This window comes from Octodon degus, unplaced genomic scaffold (genome assembly GCF_000260255.1).
Source record: "Octodon degus isolate 3935 unplaced genomic scaffold, OctDeg1.0 scaffold00245, whole genome shotgun sequence".
Classification (NCBI taxonomy): domain Eukaryota; kingdom Metazoa; phylum Chordata; class Mammalia; order Rodentia; family Octodontidae; genus Octodon; species Octodon degus.
Genome location: NW_004524821.1, coordinates 1,356,622 through 1,372,773, shown reverse-complemented (window position 1 = coordinate 1,372,773; position 16,152 = coordinate 1,356,622). Strand labels below are relative to the sequence as shown.

At 47.6% G+C, this 16,152-nt stretch overlaps 1 protein-coding gene across 4 annotated transcripts in view; it reads right to left on the bottom strand.

The window, feature by feature from the left end:
* The window catches only part of Hivep3 (human immunodeficiency virus type I enhancer binding protein 3), a 464,424-nt gene that overhangs the window by 260,156 nt on the left and 188,116 nt on the right, over positions 1–16,152 (bottom strand). For 2 of the 4 annotated variants that reach the window (XR_002819059.1, XR_002819057.1), the window contains exons 2-3: positions 8,011–8,243; positions 5,407–7,623 (exon numbers count right to left, since the gene is read on the bottom strand). The exons of 1 other annotated variant lie outside the window; for it this stretch is intronic. The gene's annotated coding sequence lies outside the window, so the exon portion shown is untranslated. Of the gene's footprint in view, positions 1–5,406; positions 7,624–8,010; positions 8,244–10,770; positions 10,777–16,152 lie in introns of those variants that run through there. One more of the 4 variants, XR_002819058.1, reaches the window with a different exon arrangement.

Here is a 16,152-nt window from a genome sequence, read left to right as displayed (position 1 = left end):
CATGACTTACTGCTTAACTTAATTCAGATCATGCCCAATGTTCCTCTGTCACACTGGCCACATTTCTTTTCTTTCTTTTTTTCTTTTTTTTTTTTGGTGGAACCGAGGATTGAACTCAGACCCTTGCACTTGCCAGGGAAGCACTTATTCCACTGAACCATCTCCCCGGTCCCCAACTAACCACATATTTATTTAGCCTAACCACATTTAGGACCTTCCCACCACTGGACAAAGTTTTACCAGAAAGTGGCACTTGGAACCACTTCTCCCCGATTGTGTGAATAGCTCAACATGAGCCGACCTCTTTTCACTCGTTTCTGAAGAGCCTCGACATTCAGGCCTATCCAGAATCTCAGAATCTTAACCAGATACAACTAGTTAAGATGAGAGACATCCTAGAGCTGGATGAGCCCCAAATCCAATATGGTTTGTGTGCTTGTAAGAAGAGGAGACACGCAGCTGCACACTGGGAGAAGGCTGTATGACCACAGAGACAGACGTGGAGCAATTTGTCCATGAGCGAAGGTACCTCCGTATCACTGGCAACCACCAGAAGCCAATAAGAGACATGCAAGCTCCTCGTCTAGGGCCTTTGCAGGAGTACAGCCTACTAATGCTATGAGTTCAAGTTCTGGTTTTTAGAACTGTAATAGAATATATCTGTTGTTTAAGTCACCCAGTTTGTGATAATTTGTTATAACAGACTTAGGAAATCAATACAGGGCCCTATGCATGTACCTTACACTCTCATCCAATTTTCTACCTCAAGAACGTCCAACTTTAGGTTCTTGGGTATTAACTTCTAGGCACATCTCTGTGGCTGCACCAGAGAGGACCAGGCAGGGGGCTGGCAGTGCTCCCCAGCAAGGAGCTCACCAGGAGAGCCTGCAAATCCCATGACTTCCTTCTTTCAAAGCTCAAACTGTACCACACGGCCCAGACAACAGCAGGCCCAGGGCCATCCAGCTGGTGTTAAACGCCAGAGCCTGAGAAGTTACTTTATTAACTTGCTAAATCAAAGGGCTGTTAACGTCTCTGCCGGGTAATAAAGCATAGGAAGGAGCAGGATCACCCACCGATTAGCAGCAGTGGTGGTGTAGTTAATGGATGTGGTCCGGCAGGGCTCACGCTGGGCAATAAAGCCAGCCTCGGTGTGCCACCTACAAGCCTACCACTTCCTCTGCTTGCCCCGGCACCTGCACGGCACACTTGCCCACACACACCTGGCCACAGGTGGCGGCTGCATTACACTCTGGTTGTGGAGCCTTGTCTCTAAAACCACTGCCCAAATTTTACTCTTTAAATACATGCCCATTAGCTCCTCCAAGATCCCACTGCCACCCCAAACAGAAACAAGAAAACCAAATGTCCACAAATGTAGGGTTTATTGAATCAATTCTTTAAGAAAGCAGCTAACACTGAGTTTTTACAAGCCATTATAAGAGGTGCAAAGCCCTCGGATCATAAAGCCAGCTTTGTACCAGCAATGATCTGGAGGTGCACAGGCTCCTGTGTCCTGTCACTGCCTCACTTTTTTGCTATTCCTCGGCACTTCCTTTTGCTGGTTTTGCTGTTGTTATTTGGTTTGGGTTGGTTTTGTGGTGCTAGGGATCAAGAGCCTTGTACCCGGCAACCAAGTGCTCTCCACTGACTACAGCCCCAGTCCTCATCCGCTATTTCACAAAAGGAAAAAGGGGAGGAGCCTCTGTGCCCCGTGTCCTGAACTAGGAGAGATTGACCTACAGCTCCTGATTTCCTTCGTGTTCCTGCCATATCTAACACCCCAAGCCTCAGTTTCTCCACATGTTAGTGATGGTTCCAATGAGAGCTTCCTTCTAAGATCTAGTGGAGTCAGTAACAAAAGTGCTTAAGATTTAGTACATCCCCAACACTCCATCAACGCGAGTCATTACTGATGATGATGAACAGAGTACCTAGTGTATAGTAAGTGCTCAATAAATAATAAGTAGCTATTAATTCTAAAGTAATAGCCAGAGTCCAGGTGTGGTGGCGCATGCCTGTAATCTCAGCGCCGGGATGCTTGCAAACACGAGGATCACTACTAGTCCGAGCTGCGTAGTAAGACCCTGCACAAAATACAAAATAAAATAAAATAAAGTAATATCCAACAAAACCTGGCTCCTAGTGCCATAAAAACTCATTATTAAAAGCTCATTGAAACAGGTGCAAATTTACATCTTTATAAATAATATCCCTCAGTATATTCCTGGGTCTGAATCCTCCACTTGGCTTAAAAGCAAGAGCTTCAAAGGATCCACAAAGTCATGCTGGGCTTGTTGGGGCTGATCGTCTCCCTGTCCCCTTCCTGCACCCCCTCCCCAAGGCTGCCTGATTCATCCCTGCAGTGGGACTGCATGCAGACCAGGAGCTGTGCCCCATTAGGCTCCGTTACTCTGCCCTCATTTGCAGGCAGCCTCTTGCGCTCCATCCACGTCTGTCAGGATGTCTCAGAGGGCAGCATGCCACACGCCCTGGCACAAGATATGAATCTAGCCTCCTCCCAATTCCCAGGCTCACTGAGAATCCTGGAGAAGGCGCCAGGGTGAGCTGGTTCCCCTTCCCCCATGAGAAGAGGGCAGCAAGAAAGAGATGAGGTGTTGCTCCCTTCTCGTCCTGACACGTGGAGGTCACTCTTCTGCTTCTGACATCTGCCCATCAGGTGGAAATTCCAGTCCCACTCTTCTTCCCAGGGTGCCAGGAAGGCACCAAGAGCAGCAGAGTCTTCATCTGCGATTAGATCTATGACTTAGATCCGTCTACCTGCACTGACCTGGGCTGACCGCAGTCTTCCAGGACGGGGCTGCAAGGCAGGAAAGCGTTTTTGTTTCACATTAAGGCTTTTTTTACACTCAAAAGCGAGTCACCCTGGAAACTGTTGCTATGAGGACAGGAATGCAGGATGCAGGCCTCTCACAAAGCACCTCTACCTCCTCCCCGAGCAAAGATCTGATGAAACACTAAGACTGGGCACCCACAGCACACATCAAGTCCCCAAATTTCATGGCATATGTGCTTTTCCAGATGACTGCGTGGATACACTCCATAACACATTGTTAAAGTGATAATTAGCGATAGACTTGTTATGAATATTCCAAATAAAATTTCTCTCCACAACAGTCGATGGAGACAAAGGGCATCACACAAAACGTAAGAAGTAATAGAACAATTTTCATATGCATGTAAAGAGAAGGCACTGGGAAAGTAACACAAATGAGAAGTTGATTTTAACATTAGACACCCCCGGGTCCTTTCTGAGTGGAAGGGGCATGGTCCTGTATATTTCCTCCCAGTGCTGAGGAAAACAAAGCCCTTGAGCTCTGACAGGGGGAGAGAAGCCCCATCTCCAGCTGCCCTGTATGAAAGCAGCTATGAACACTAAAGATGGAGAGGCTGGGTGGGGCAAGGGGGCGGAGATAACAAGAGAGACAGTAAGGAATAAGCAAAGGAATAGCTACAACCAAGGTGACTCACCCTTTGAGAGTAAAAGAAAAGGCTTCTATTCATGTTTAACATCACTGCCTCTAAATGAAACCTCTGAAGGCCCCACTCTGCTCCCACACCCTCTCACACACATTCTGAGCTCTAAGTTCACAGTGACTATGCTGGGACGAGGGTGATGTCATTAACACGCTTCCTTCCTCTTTGCTAATTTCCCAGGTGGATGGAGGCTGCAACCATCCAACTGGATGACACTAAAAAGGGAGGGAACCAGTGCTGCCCAAAGGAACAAAACAAGGAGCCCTGGCCCAGCATGCCACCCCTGCTGCAGATGGAGAAGGAGCTCTGCCAGGGGGCAGGGGGAACCAGCCCTTCTGGGCTGAAAGGGAACTGCACCGCTAAAGAGGGGCAAGAAGAGCGAAGCAATTAACTGTGTCCCCGTGTCTCCTCTGATCACCTGGGGGCTTCTGGCTTAGTCATAAGTAATATTCTACTTTAAGGATGGTCTGGGCTCTTCTAGGCTAGCAGGCAATGAGGTGGTGGCACATATCACACAAAGAGTCCTCTGCAAGCAAAAGCCCCCCGTCCCCTAGTACTACTAGATGTCATATGATGGCACTTCCTGCCTGAACTGCTAACATGGTCCTAGAGCTTGAAAGCCAGTGTGAGGGTCGGCTCTAAAGCCAACTGGATACTCTATTTCTTAAGAGATGAAGCTGAGGACCAGGAATGATGTGTCTGACAGAAGACTTGAAAACAGGATTGTTTTAACAGCCAGGCCCCAGCTACGGCAATCTTGTCTCCCTACTACAATAGCACTGCTCTTCCCTGTCCTTATCCACACTAAAGCAGCACCTCACCCACAGAATTCTCTTGGAAGGAGTCAAATTAAGCATCAGAATCAAAATTTAGAGGAAGGACAAAGTGATATCTAGTTGGGAATAACCTTAGCACCATGGGCTGAAGGTGCCAGCCTGACCTGAGCTCAGAGGGAGGCCGGCTGTGGGCTGGAGGAAGCGGGCTGTGAAACCCCAGCCTGAAACTCTGCACTGCTTCTGCCTCCCCCACCCTGCCCCCTAGCATCTGCAGGGCCAAACCACTCACCCCCTTCAGGGCACCTCAGTGAGGCCCTCCCTGGCCACCCAGGTTAAATGCTTGATGTTCCTCACCTCTTCACCTACTTGAGTTTTTCCATAACACTTACCACACTCTGATAGGCTTTATAATTTACTTTTGATTATGTTCATTGTTCACCATTTTTAAAATAATCCTCAAGAAGGGAATTTTTCCCTCCTGTATCACCTGGGTATAGAATAATATCTGAAATGTATTATTTGATCAATAAATGCTCATTGGATAAACCAAAGATTGCTCTTTCACTCTCCCTTAGTAACTCCTCTCTCTCTCTCTCTCTCTCTCTCTCTCTCCCTCCCTCCCTCCCTCCCTCCCTCTCTCCCTCTCTTTCTTTTTCTCCTTCTTTCTCCATCTGTACCTTGGGCCTGCCATTAGAATTAATGAGGATAGTTTAGCTAAATTTAGAACACTTGGCAACAGTTTTTCAAAAGATCTATATTAAAAATTCTGATGCTTATTCTGAAGACCTGCATGGTTTTATACACACACACACGCGTGCGCGCGCACACACACAAAACCTCTCGAAGGGTCCACAAGCTCCTGAAACTCCAGATGTCTCCAGGCAGTGATGGCTGGTCTCATGGCCTTTCCAGTCTATGCTTTTCCTGCCTTTGAATCTTGAACTATCTGAATGTGATTCACTATCAAATATATTTAATTTATAATAAATTTGGGATTAAAAAACTCTGAAAGGAGCCGGGGAGATGGCTCAGTCAAATAAGCGCTTCCCTGGCAAGCACAAGAACCCGAGTTCAATCCCCGGTTCCGAAAAAAAAAAAAAAAAAACTCTGAAAGATTCACATATTCCTTAGCTCTTTCTTCAACATCATCTTAATACAAAATTTTCAAGGTGAAGGTTACTAGGATGCTACTTGCCCGGGGCTAAGATGGTGAGATGGGGTAACAATGTGCCCTTTCTCTAGCTCCCACATTTTCTGGAATGTGATTATTTCTTCTATAATGAAATATCTGAGAAAGTTTCTATCAGGCAGAAGGATATGAATTAATTCAAATTTTCTTACATACATAAAACATTGAGACTTCGTTTCAACTCATGAATCTCTTTACCTTTAATTTTGTTTACTCCAATTTGGGTTTATACTGAACAGATTTCAGAAGGCGTGGTATAAGATGGTACCAGTTTGCTGTAGGTACAGAGGGCGGACACAGGCAATGCCTTCAGGAAGGCTGTGTCCGGTGAGGATGCCCACAATCGTGTAAGTCTCACCTCCGAAGGACACACTTAAAGGTGCGAGCTGAGATGAGTGGGCCAGCAGATGACAGGAACCTCACATTTTCCCTGCAGGACTTTGAGATGGTTACAAACTTTCTGCCCTGACAGATATTACTGATCTTGTATTTCTCCTCTTACACTGCCATGGAGTAAATATGTGTTCTCACTCCCCTTCCCTAACAGTGTTATTTCTGAGAGAACAGTCCCTGTTCCATCCATCCCTGTCTTCTCTTGCTCAGCATCTGAAAGTAATGGTTGCTCTATAAATGGGTAATGAATGAAAAAACATTTCTCAGCATCCAGTGAGGAAGGATGCAGATTATCCCAAAACCAAGCCCAAACTGATAGCTCCCCTCGCTCACTACCTACTCTCAGCATTCAGCCAGGACTGGTCTCTGCTCTGGGCGAGGGGAAGGAAGTCAGGGCTGCCCAAGTGTAAACATGGAAGGGCATCCAGGAAAAGGCAGTTTGGCCTTTCCAGGGCCCTTACTTCTAATGCACTTGAGTCCAAGCAGTTAGTGGCGGCTCTGGGCTTGGAAATCTTTGTAACCTTTACTGCTCATCCTTTGATCTCTTCCTAAGAATTTACCTTAAGGAAATAGCTATAGGAAGATTAAACCAAAACCATGTTCATTAATGACAATATAGAAAAGTAGGAAACAACCTAAACATCAAACTATGTGAGATAAGATAAATGATGGCACAACTAGTAATTGAGTCCTCCTATAACTTCAGTAGAGTGGAGCTCGTTGCTATAGAAATATAGCCATAAGACATGAAATAACAAGTGTTATCAAAGTGACTTGACATTGTAGTTACATATAGCAATAAGTATATCATCCTATATAACTATATAAAACAATAGTAGTCTTTGGGAAGAGATTTTGGGGCAGTTTTTGTCTATTTGTCTATATTTCTGATGTTTTATAACAAGCATGCACTGTTTTTCAATAATGAAAACAGCTACAATTATATTTAATTGAGAAAAGAAAAGCACAATTCTCCTAGATTAGGCCAGACACAAAAGACAGGAATATGGGTTGTGAGAGCAGCGGGAGGCAGAGCCTGACATGGGGATAGTCTCCTCTGGAGTCACTGTCCTCTGGGTGGAGCCATCTTCCAACTGCCTCCACATTAGCAAAGACAGCAGGCCCATCAAGACGTACTTTCCACACCTGAAGTACCAGATGTGAAGAGAAAGCCTCACCTGGGTCAGGTAGGGATTAGAACAAAGACACTGAAGAGCTGACCATGAGAAACACTGACAAGGCCAGGTCTGCCAGAAGTGGACCCATGGTCACCAATGAAAGAGGTATGATGTGGACTTGACAGTTTCTGAGGAACAGGAATGCCTAGTGGAGCATTTAGCCTAACATGACCCGGCTCCAGGTAAGAGAGTCTAACCCAGAACTCCAGAAGACGAAAAAAAGAAGATTTTCTCATAGGAAAAGTGGACTGGAACTGTTACAGCTGAAACAGGAATTGATGCTCAAAGGTAGATAGAGGATGGTCCAGATCCCAAGGGTAATGGTATCCAGGTATATTGGAAGTCGATGGGAAGGCATTCTCTTCTCAGTGTCTGCTGGTATAATTGGTCATAATTTGGTAGATAATTCTCTCAGGGATACTCAGACAGCTTGGAAACTGGACTCATGTGGCTTCTTTGGCTTCTTGGGCCTTGTTCCAGCTTCTGCAGTTGCAAAGTGAGAGAACAGCTACCGTGTTGTCTTCCACTCAGTGGGTCCTGCACAGGCTGCCTGGGCACTGATGTAGACAGCTTTTGGGATTGCTGGTATCTGCAAAAGGGAGAGTGCTTATCACAAGTGGACTCCGCTGCCCTGTGTATCTCATGTCAATCATGGGTAGCAAGGAGACAAGGGTGTGAGTGGGGAATGGGAGGGCTACAACAGGAGCTGGGGGAGAATGGTGGGAAGAAGCAGGGATACAAGGAGGGAAAGCAGCACCAGAGATGAGAGATGCAGCCAGAGGGGCAGGAGGTGTGAGCAGACTGGTGAGGCCAGCCTGGGCTGGATCACTCCAATTCCTCTCCATGCCCTCAACACCTCCTGCTTTGCCCATCTGCCTCCCAGTTCCTACCTCCTGGCCCAGAAGAGGCCCTCCCAGCCCGGCCCCCCTTCTCTACCTCCTAGTGGCCCTAAAACCCACCAGAGAAATACACTTACTTTTGCCCACCCATGCTGGGCCTGTGCTCCTCCTGTGCAGCTCTCCTGGGCTCCCGACAGGGTGGGAGTGGCCCCTCCAGGCGTTGGTGCTCCCGGCCTCAGGCGCTCTTGCAGCTGTGCCTTCAGAGTCTCCTTTCTTCCCATGCTTCAGGAAGGTGCCAAGACCTTTCATCCCTCGACTGGGTAAGATGCGGCAGAAGTGGGCAACGCAGGGCCAAATCCGAGGCACCAGACTGAGAGGGACAGGAAGGGGAAACACGGGGCAGTGCTGGGTGATCTGGACCTCCCCGTCACCTCATTCTAGTTATGAGTGGACGGCTACATGAGGGAAGCCAAACTGGACCAGAACTGCAAAGTCAGTGCGCAGCAGGATTCCAAGGCTACCTTTTGTGAGGAGCCCAAGATCTTTTGTCACACTGATCACTGATTTTCACAACACAAGTGCAAGCAGATTTGTCTTGGCCAACTTCATACTTTAAAAAGACACAAAAACTAACCATAATCAACAAACTTTTTATTGAGCTTTAAATATGAACTGTCCCCCAAAGACTCATGCATTGAATGAAGGCTTGATCCCAGTGTTCAGAGGTGGGGCCTAGAGAGTTCACTGGACCATAGGGCATCACCTCATTAATCAATGAACTCTTTTATGAGCTCATAGATGAATGAGTGATTAGGAAGTGAGGCCTAGAGGGAGGGAGTAGGTCACTCAGGATATGCCTATGAAGGACATAATTTGCCCTGAGACCCCACTCTCCCCTCCCTCTCTCTCCTTCTCCCTCCCTCTCCTTCTCCCTCTCTCTTTCCCTTCCCCTCCCCCTCTCCTTCTCCATCTCCCTTTCCACACTGCCATTAGGTGAGAAGCCTTCCTCTGCCATGCCCTTCCACCACAAAGCTCTGCCTCACCATAACCCAGAAACAAAGGAACCAAGTGAACAGGAACTGAACCTTCTTAAGCCATGAGCCAAAACAAAACTGTTTTCCCTTAATTTTTTTTTTCAAGTATTTGGTCCCAGCAACAAACAGCTAACAATATTCTACCTCAATCAATGTCCATGGCAGCAGATCCTACAGCACCATTGGTGAAGCTTCTGGGATGGTGCTGCCCTGTTCTAAGATGCCCCTCGCCTCTGAGAAAGTACCTGCTGTGCTGGAACATGCATCCATGTATGTGAGACATGGCACCAGGCAGGAGCACTAGGGCCCAACCCCAGTGCGAGCCAGAAGCTTTCCTCCTGTACTACAGCCGCGGGGCAGTGTGCCAAGCTGGGTTAGATAAGCATCACACAGATGCAACCATATGCTGGGGCCATGACAAAAACTGGAAGGCAAGAACCTGTGTCTCATGGCTCCAGACCTTGAAGCACGTACTCTGACTTTAGCATGCATCCGGATCATCTGGAAGCCTTATGAAAACACAGACATTTGGTTACACCGCTAGGAGTCCTGATTCAGCAGCTCTGAGGTGTGAAAGCTGACAATCTGTGTTTCTGTTTCCAGGTGCTACCGCTGCGGTCTGGAACTGTAAGACCCACTGGTGCACATCAAGCACCTGTCTTACATTCCAGGCTCTACCAATGACTCACTTTTCCCAAGTACTCTAAGGTCACCTGAAGCAAAGGCAGAAAATCTGTGACACAGTGAAAACTGTTGATTAATTCTTTCAAGATTAAGAACCTAAGCAATTATCTATCTATTTCACTTAAAACAGTACTAGTTAAACAAGGTTTATGGAAGCCACTTGATCAAGCAGAACATAAACTAGATATCCTGCATTGTTCTCAAAATCACAAATATGGAAGTAAAAAAGAACTAAGATGTGCTAATGTATTGCACGTACCAACTTCCTGTGCTGAACATAATCAATATGTACTGCAAACACAAACTAATAAAAAATGAATTTTAAAAAATTATAAATATGGAGTCTTAGAAAATCTGATTTTGCCATTACTGGAACCTCAAGGTTAAAAAGCTTCCGTGCTCAGTGAACATAGGTGTGCTCTGTGCTAAAGAACTTATGGCATGCCATGGTCATTTCTTGGTAAGAACCAGTCCCTGGTTCTCTCAGGTGTCAGCTGTGAGTCTCCCCGATCGCACACCCAGACCTCTGAAGGGTCTCCTCAGGATTTCCACAGTGAGGGCAGAGGGTGCCAGACAGCGCCTCTCAGCAGGTTCAGCACTACAGGACTGCAGAGCCCACAGCACACAGACTCTACCTAACATCTCCCAGTGCTGCATGGTAAGCTTCTTAGCCCCTGCTGGCCCCTCTTCCTGGGAGCCTCCTTCCCTAGTTTTCCCATGATGGGCTCAAATTTTTCATGTTTGCCATTGAGCTATAGCTTTGTGCTTTCTCTTGTCATCTCCCCTGAGTCCATGGCTCCCACCTTTTCCTTCAACAGTCACATTCCTTCTGCCCATCAGCCTCTCTTTCCATATAGCCCCTTGCTCTACCTACAACATTCTGCTCGTCGTGAACTTGCTTAGTACCACCAAACACCAGGGTATGAATTCTAAAAAGCGAGGCCTTTAATCTTTCTCATTCATCATTAGAACCCTAGCCCTCAGAACAGTGCTGAGCACACAGCAGGCTCTCTACACATATCTGCTGAGTAACAAATGAATGCACAGGAGAATTTAGAAAGCTGAGTATCTCCTCCCAGTGTGGTTCCTGAAGTTGAGATTTCTTCCCATTTCTCTTAGTTTTAATAGTAGGAGAGGGGCTCTGGGCTGTAGCAGAGTGTGAAAGAAGAAAAACGCAACCTTAGGCTGGTGTTTTCAATGACAGGGAGTTCTGGGCTAGGCATGGCGTTGAGTACCTTCTTGGTTCTGGTGCTGTTTCATGTAGAAAAGGTGCTCGTGTGGCAGGCTTATCTAGATACACAAGGTCTGGGAGGTAACAGGGTTAAGGAATGACAAGATGCTTCAGGTTCCGGAGATTTGGGTTGAAACCCTCAATTAATCATTTAAATCTCTCTGAGCCTCAGAGTCCTCGTATGTAATGGAGATGTTTGGGGATAGCCAAGGCCAGGGCATTTGTGGGAATCAGAATTTAACACATGTGGGAATGCCCCAGATAGTAGATTACCACTGAGTGCTGAATGGTTATTTATAACAAGACCACACAGGCTCTGGAGGGCTCTAAATATGTGACATTTTTCAGGGCACACAACACCACTCAGTTCTGCTCCTCCACCTCTCTCAGTCCTACTGGTACCCCATCCCAACTGCAGCAGCTCTGGGGTGCTAGGACTGGATATTTAGAGCCCTGGGATGGTCACAGGTAGCACTTCCAGCAGGGATCTCAGGAGAAGGTCACTGTGGGGAGCCCTAGAGGAGCACAGGATGCCACTGTTGGAATTGAACCACAGAAAGTGGTAGAACACAAGTCTGGCCAAAGTTCTCTGGATAGCTGAGTCCCCAAGACAGGAGCTTGGGAGAGGCCAGGTGCTGATGTCATCAGATCCTTAGGGATGGTGCCCACCCCACCCCCAGGTACCATCTATCTACTCTTTCCTCACCCCACGACTCCCTTAGCAACCTTGGTGGGCTGCATTGCTGCCTTTCTGCTGGCCCAATTTTAAGGCCCAGGCAATGGGCTGGCAGTGCCATGCCCCGTGTCACAGATGTTCATGTTGCCCTCGTGCTACAGATATTGGCCCTTCTGACTCACTCCCAAGATAGGGCCATGCTTCCTTCACTGCTAACCTTACTGACACGCTCCATGCAGAGTAGCTTATCCTTTCTGCTAAGAGATGAATTCAGAGGAGGAAGTGGCTACTACTCCCAAACAGCTGAGCCCACTGACTGTAGGACCAGGACACGATGTTGACAGGACACACTGCTGCAGCCAGGTTTCTGCCAAGGAGGAGCTCATGATCTGGCTGAGGGCAGATACTTCATTACCACAACAGGAACTGCTGTGTGCCAGAGGTCATCGCCAGACAAGACACACGAGGAAGGCACGGGAGCAAAGGCAGAGGCTGGGTGAGGCCATCTTCAGTGGCTGAGTTCTCCTGGCTCTAAAACACTGTATTTACTGCAACATGTGGACATGAATGTGGTGTCTGGTTTCAGACAGTGCTGCTGTGGTGTAACACGTGCTGAGCACTACCCGCACCGGGAAGTTTTCAGGACGCTATCACACATCAAGGGCCTAAGTGATTGAAGGATTCACCATTCAGAAAGAAGAGAAAGGGACTTGCAGGTGTGGAGGAGGAGTGAAAGGTGTCCCTACAGGGAGTGGGCCAGCTGCCGCTTTAACAGCGGGGTCTGCAGCACCGAGCTGGTCAAGGTGAATCCTTTGGAAACTACTCGGAGTCCCCATGCCAATTTGCAGAGCCAGCTCTGGGCCAGTGATGCCAACTGTGGAGGCGCCTGCCTGCAGATGACAGGAAACATGCATGTGACAGTGCTAAACAAGACTGGAGGATCCCACATGTCAAGGACTTCTGGCTTCCAAGAATGAGTGAGAAGGGGCCAGAGAGCCAGGAGGAGGCCCAAAGCCCATGATGCCTATTTTGCCTGCCTATGTACACATGCACTGTACTTATGGCCACCTGTCACCTTGTGAGGACAGAGACAGACCTGCCTTTATCTCTTTCTTTCTCTCCTTTCTTTCCTCCCTCCTCCCTCCCACTCACTCTCCCTCCCTCTCCTTCTCCCTCTCCCTTGCCCCTTCTTTCTTCTCTACTTCCAGACGAATCTTGGCAGATGTAGCCAGGATCTACCCATAGGGCATCCAGCAGGTGCATGGGAGTGTGTCCACTCAGCCAGGTGCAGATCTGAAGGGCTGGGGCTCTAGTTTCAGGATGGGCAGGGCTGGCTATAAGCATCCCTCAGAAGTGAGAACACCCCACCCCTGCCTCTGCTGAGGTTCATCTTGCCCATCCGTGAGCTCCTCTCTCATGTGTCCCTCAGCACTTCTATCCGTTTCTGTCATTGCTCAGGAGTGCCTCTCCTTGGCTGTACTCACACTGTACTCACACTGTGCTGGCAAACCCTGTCTCAGCCTTGCTTCTGGGAGAGGGACTGATGACTGTCTTCACACTGGCCAGACAACAAGGAATCACAATGCTGCAATGGCTCTGAAGAGTTGGCCAAATAGGGCAGCTGCCCAAGTGCAGAGCACCATCCGTGAGGTGGAACCCACACAGCCAACTCCAGACGTACAGAGGAAAGCAAGTACCAGCATTCGCACAGGACATCAGGCAATCTTGATGTCAGCAGAACACTCAAGCCCAAGATATCATGTTGAGAGCCAGATAAAGCCCAGCCAGCACAGCCTAGATGGCACCAGTGTCAGCCCCTGGCTTTCATCCCTTCTGTGTCCCCAAGACCTGGCGTATCACAGACACTTAATAAAATTTGTTGATTGAAAATTAAATGAATGGATGGATGGATGGGATGGGTGGATGGAAAAAAAGGAGCAGATGGGTAGGAGAGGGGAAGCAGAGCAGATGCCCAAGTGTCAAGACGCCAAGTGGCAGTTTGGGCAAGCTCAAGGTGACCCCACTGCCAAGCTCTCAGTGTGAACACTGGCGTGGTCTTGCTTGTTGGCTAAGGGCACGATGAAAGCCTGCAGCTCTTGAGCTCACCGCCTTCTGCAAAGGCATCTCAGGCAGAAGCATTCCCTGCAGTCACACACAGACGCCAACAACAAGCCAGTGAGCACACACTCCCATGCAGAGGACTGAAGAGGCCAGCACTCAGCATGCCACGGATTCCATGCTCCCTCCAAGATCCACCTTCTGCCCAATGGTAGGGACATGTCAGGAGCAAAGGAGAAACCGCTTAGCTACTTGGGGGCAGGGTGCACAAAGGAAAAAAAGGAGTCACCTTGCCAGGATGGTCCCTGTCCCTAGCCAGAAACTCCCTCTCTGCTGCCCTGTTGGGGGCTCTGAAGCTTAGCAGGGCCTGAGGAAGCCTGTCGTGCCTGTCGTGGGCCTGCCCTCAGCCTCCAGGCGCACTCCTGGGGAGAGTGGTGTACGAGTAGCCCATGTGGAATGCCTGGGGTTGCAAAAGCAAAGTTATTTCAGGTTCGACTGAATTACAATTTATTTTTTCTAACTGATCATTACTGCTGCCGGCTCTATAAATAACCACCTAGGGAGTCTGCTTTTTCTGCTCCCAAATCCTCCAAAAGCCTGGCCAGGCTCTCTGTGGTTTCTGGCCTGCCAAGCACACAGCACACTTCTTCTCTGTGTAGCCCTTCAGGGAATCCTTCGGCGGCACATGCCAAAGAATCTGCTGAGTGCTGCCCAACTCAGTCCTCTCTTTTGATCTGATTCCTCTCCTCCCAACAGGCCTCCCGGCTCTCGTCCTCCCTCCTCCAGAGGACCACTCCCAGGACACAGGTGGTGCCCACGCCAAGGTCCTGGCTTCTCTGTTTACTCTGTGTCCTTCCAACTGCAGCCTTCCAGGCTCCAAAGACAAGAGTCATTTGCACCACCGAATTCCAGCTCCAGCACCATGTGCAGTCGAGCCTCTGAAGGAAAGAGGGTGAGCACGATGCTTCTGCTGATAAAACCAAGGCTCCACCGGGCCCGTGAGGATGGCTGCAGTTTACATGAGTTCAATTTAAATGATTTAAATAAGAATATATTTAAGTAAATAGTTTTATGAGCTGTGAGGGAGACCAATGGTGAACAAGCAAATAGCTCACACGAGCCAGTGGATAGTAAATAGATATAGATATAGATATATTTAAGTAGACAGTTTTAAATAGATGGATAAGATAGATTTAATTAGATTCAGTTTTATTAAGAGGAAGAAAGAAAGAAAGAAAGAAAGAAAGAAAGAAAGAAAGAAAGAAAGAAAGAAAGAATATTGTTCTGAATATTTAGGTCCTTTCTAAGTGACATGGAATTTTCTGGTTAAGCAGGGCCTAGGAAGGAGCTGCTATTCAGAAAGGCACACTAGGGCCAGCAAGATAGCTCAGGGGACTAAGTGTCTAGCCTGGAGAAATGCAATGGACCGGGGTTCAATCCCCAACATCACAGGCTGCGGGCACTGTGAGACCTTGTACTAAATACACTGGAAAAAAAAAAAAAAAAAAGGATCTCTATGCTCCCCTTTCTCAGGGAGTTTGGTTTTGGAAACAGAAAGGCATGCTATGCACCAAACATGGTTTTGTTGTGGCTCCACAACTCAGTGTGCACAAGGTAGGCATCCCTAGGCCCATGTCACAGGTGGCAGACCTGAGTAAAGGCACTTGCTCCAAGTTACACAGAAAGAAAGAGGCAAGAGTGAGATTCAAACCTAGACCTCCCCACTGTTTTTCCTTCCTGCCCCCAACTAGGATAGTGATGACAAACCTTTTAGAGCTTTCAATGATACAAACAGCTTACTGTGGTATGCGTGCCGTAGGTCTATCACTGAGCTAGGTCAGACTTCAATGCTAGGTTTAGTTGTATGTTTCAGAATAAGTTCGTGGCCCAGAAATCAAGGACAGTGTGCTGTGTATTTAATTACAGCTCAGGAATAGCCCTATTTGAACTATTCCAAGTTGACCTGTCCAACTAATTAACTGTGAAATTTTAATTACTCTTCTACCACTTAGGACAGCAATGATCATAAAAGTGGTCATCACTTAGCTTGCTCTCATAGACTACAAGCAAGAGGTTATATATTTTTAGATAATTTTTAAATGATAATCACTAATATTAACAAAATAATGAAAAGCTCAGGTTTTGTGTGTGTGCACATGTATGTGCAGAATGTTACTAGGAACTAAACTCAGGGCTCCTGCGATAAGCTAGGTCCACAGCATCTTTTAATTTTTTTTTCTTTTTTAATTTCATGACAGGCTCTCGCTAAGTTTCTCAAACTGGCCTCACACTTGTGATTCTCCTGCCTCAGCCTTCCAGAGTTGTGCGATTAAAGGCATGCACCACCAAACAGAGCTGTTTTTAGTTGTAACAAGTATACATTTGTCTATTCATAGCTTGTATTTATAGTCTCTTGTCCCAGTTTAAGCCTAGCAGGTCCAGCAAAGTCTCACCTGTTGAAAGCTTGGTTGCTAGTACATGAAAGTGTTGGGAATTGGTGGAACTTTTAGGAGGTGGGGCATGCAGTAGAGAAAAGTTAGGTTGCCACGTGCATGATCTCAAAAGGGACTGTGGGGCACCAAGTTGTCCCTGGCAC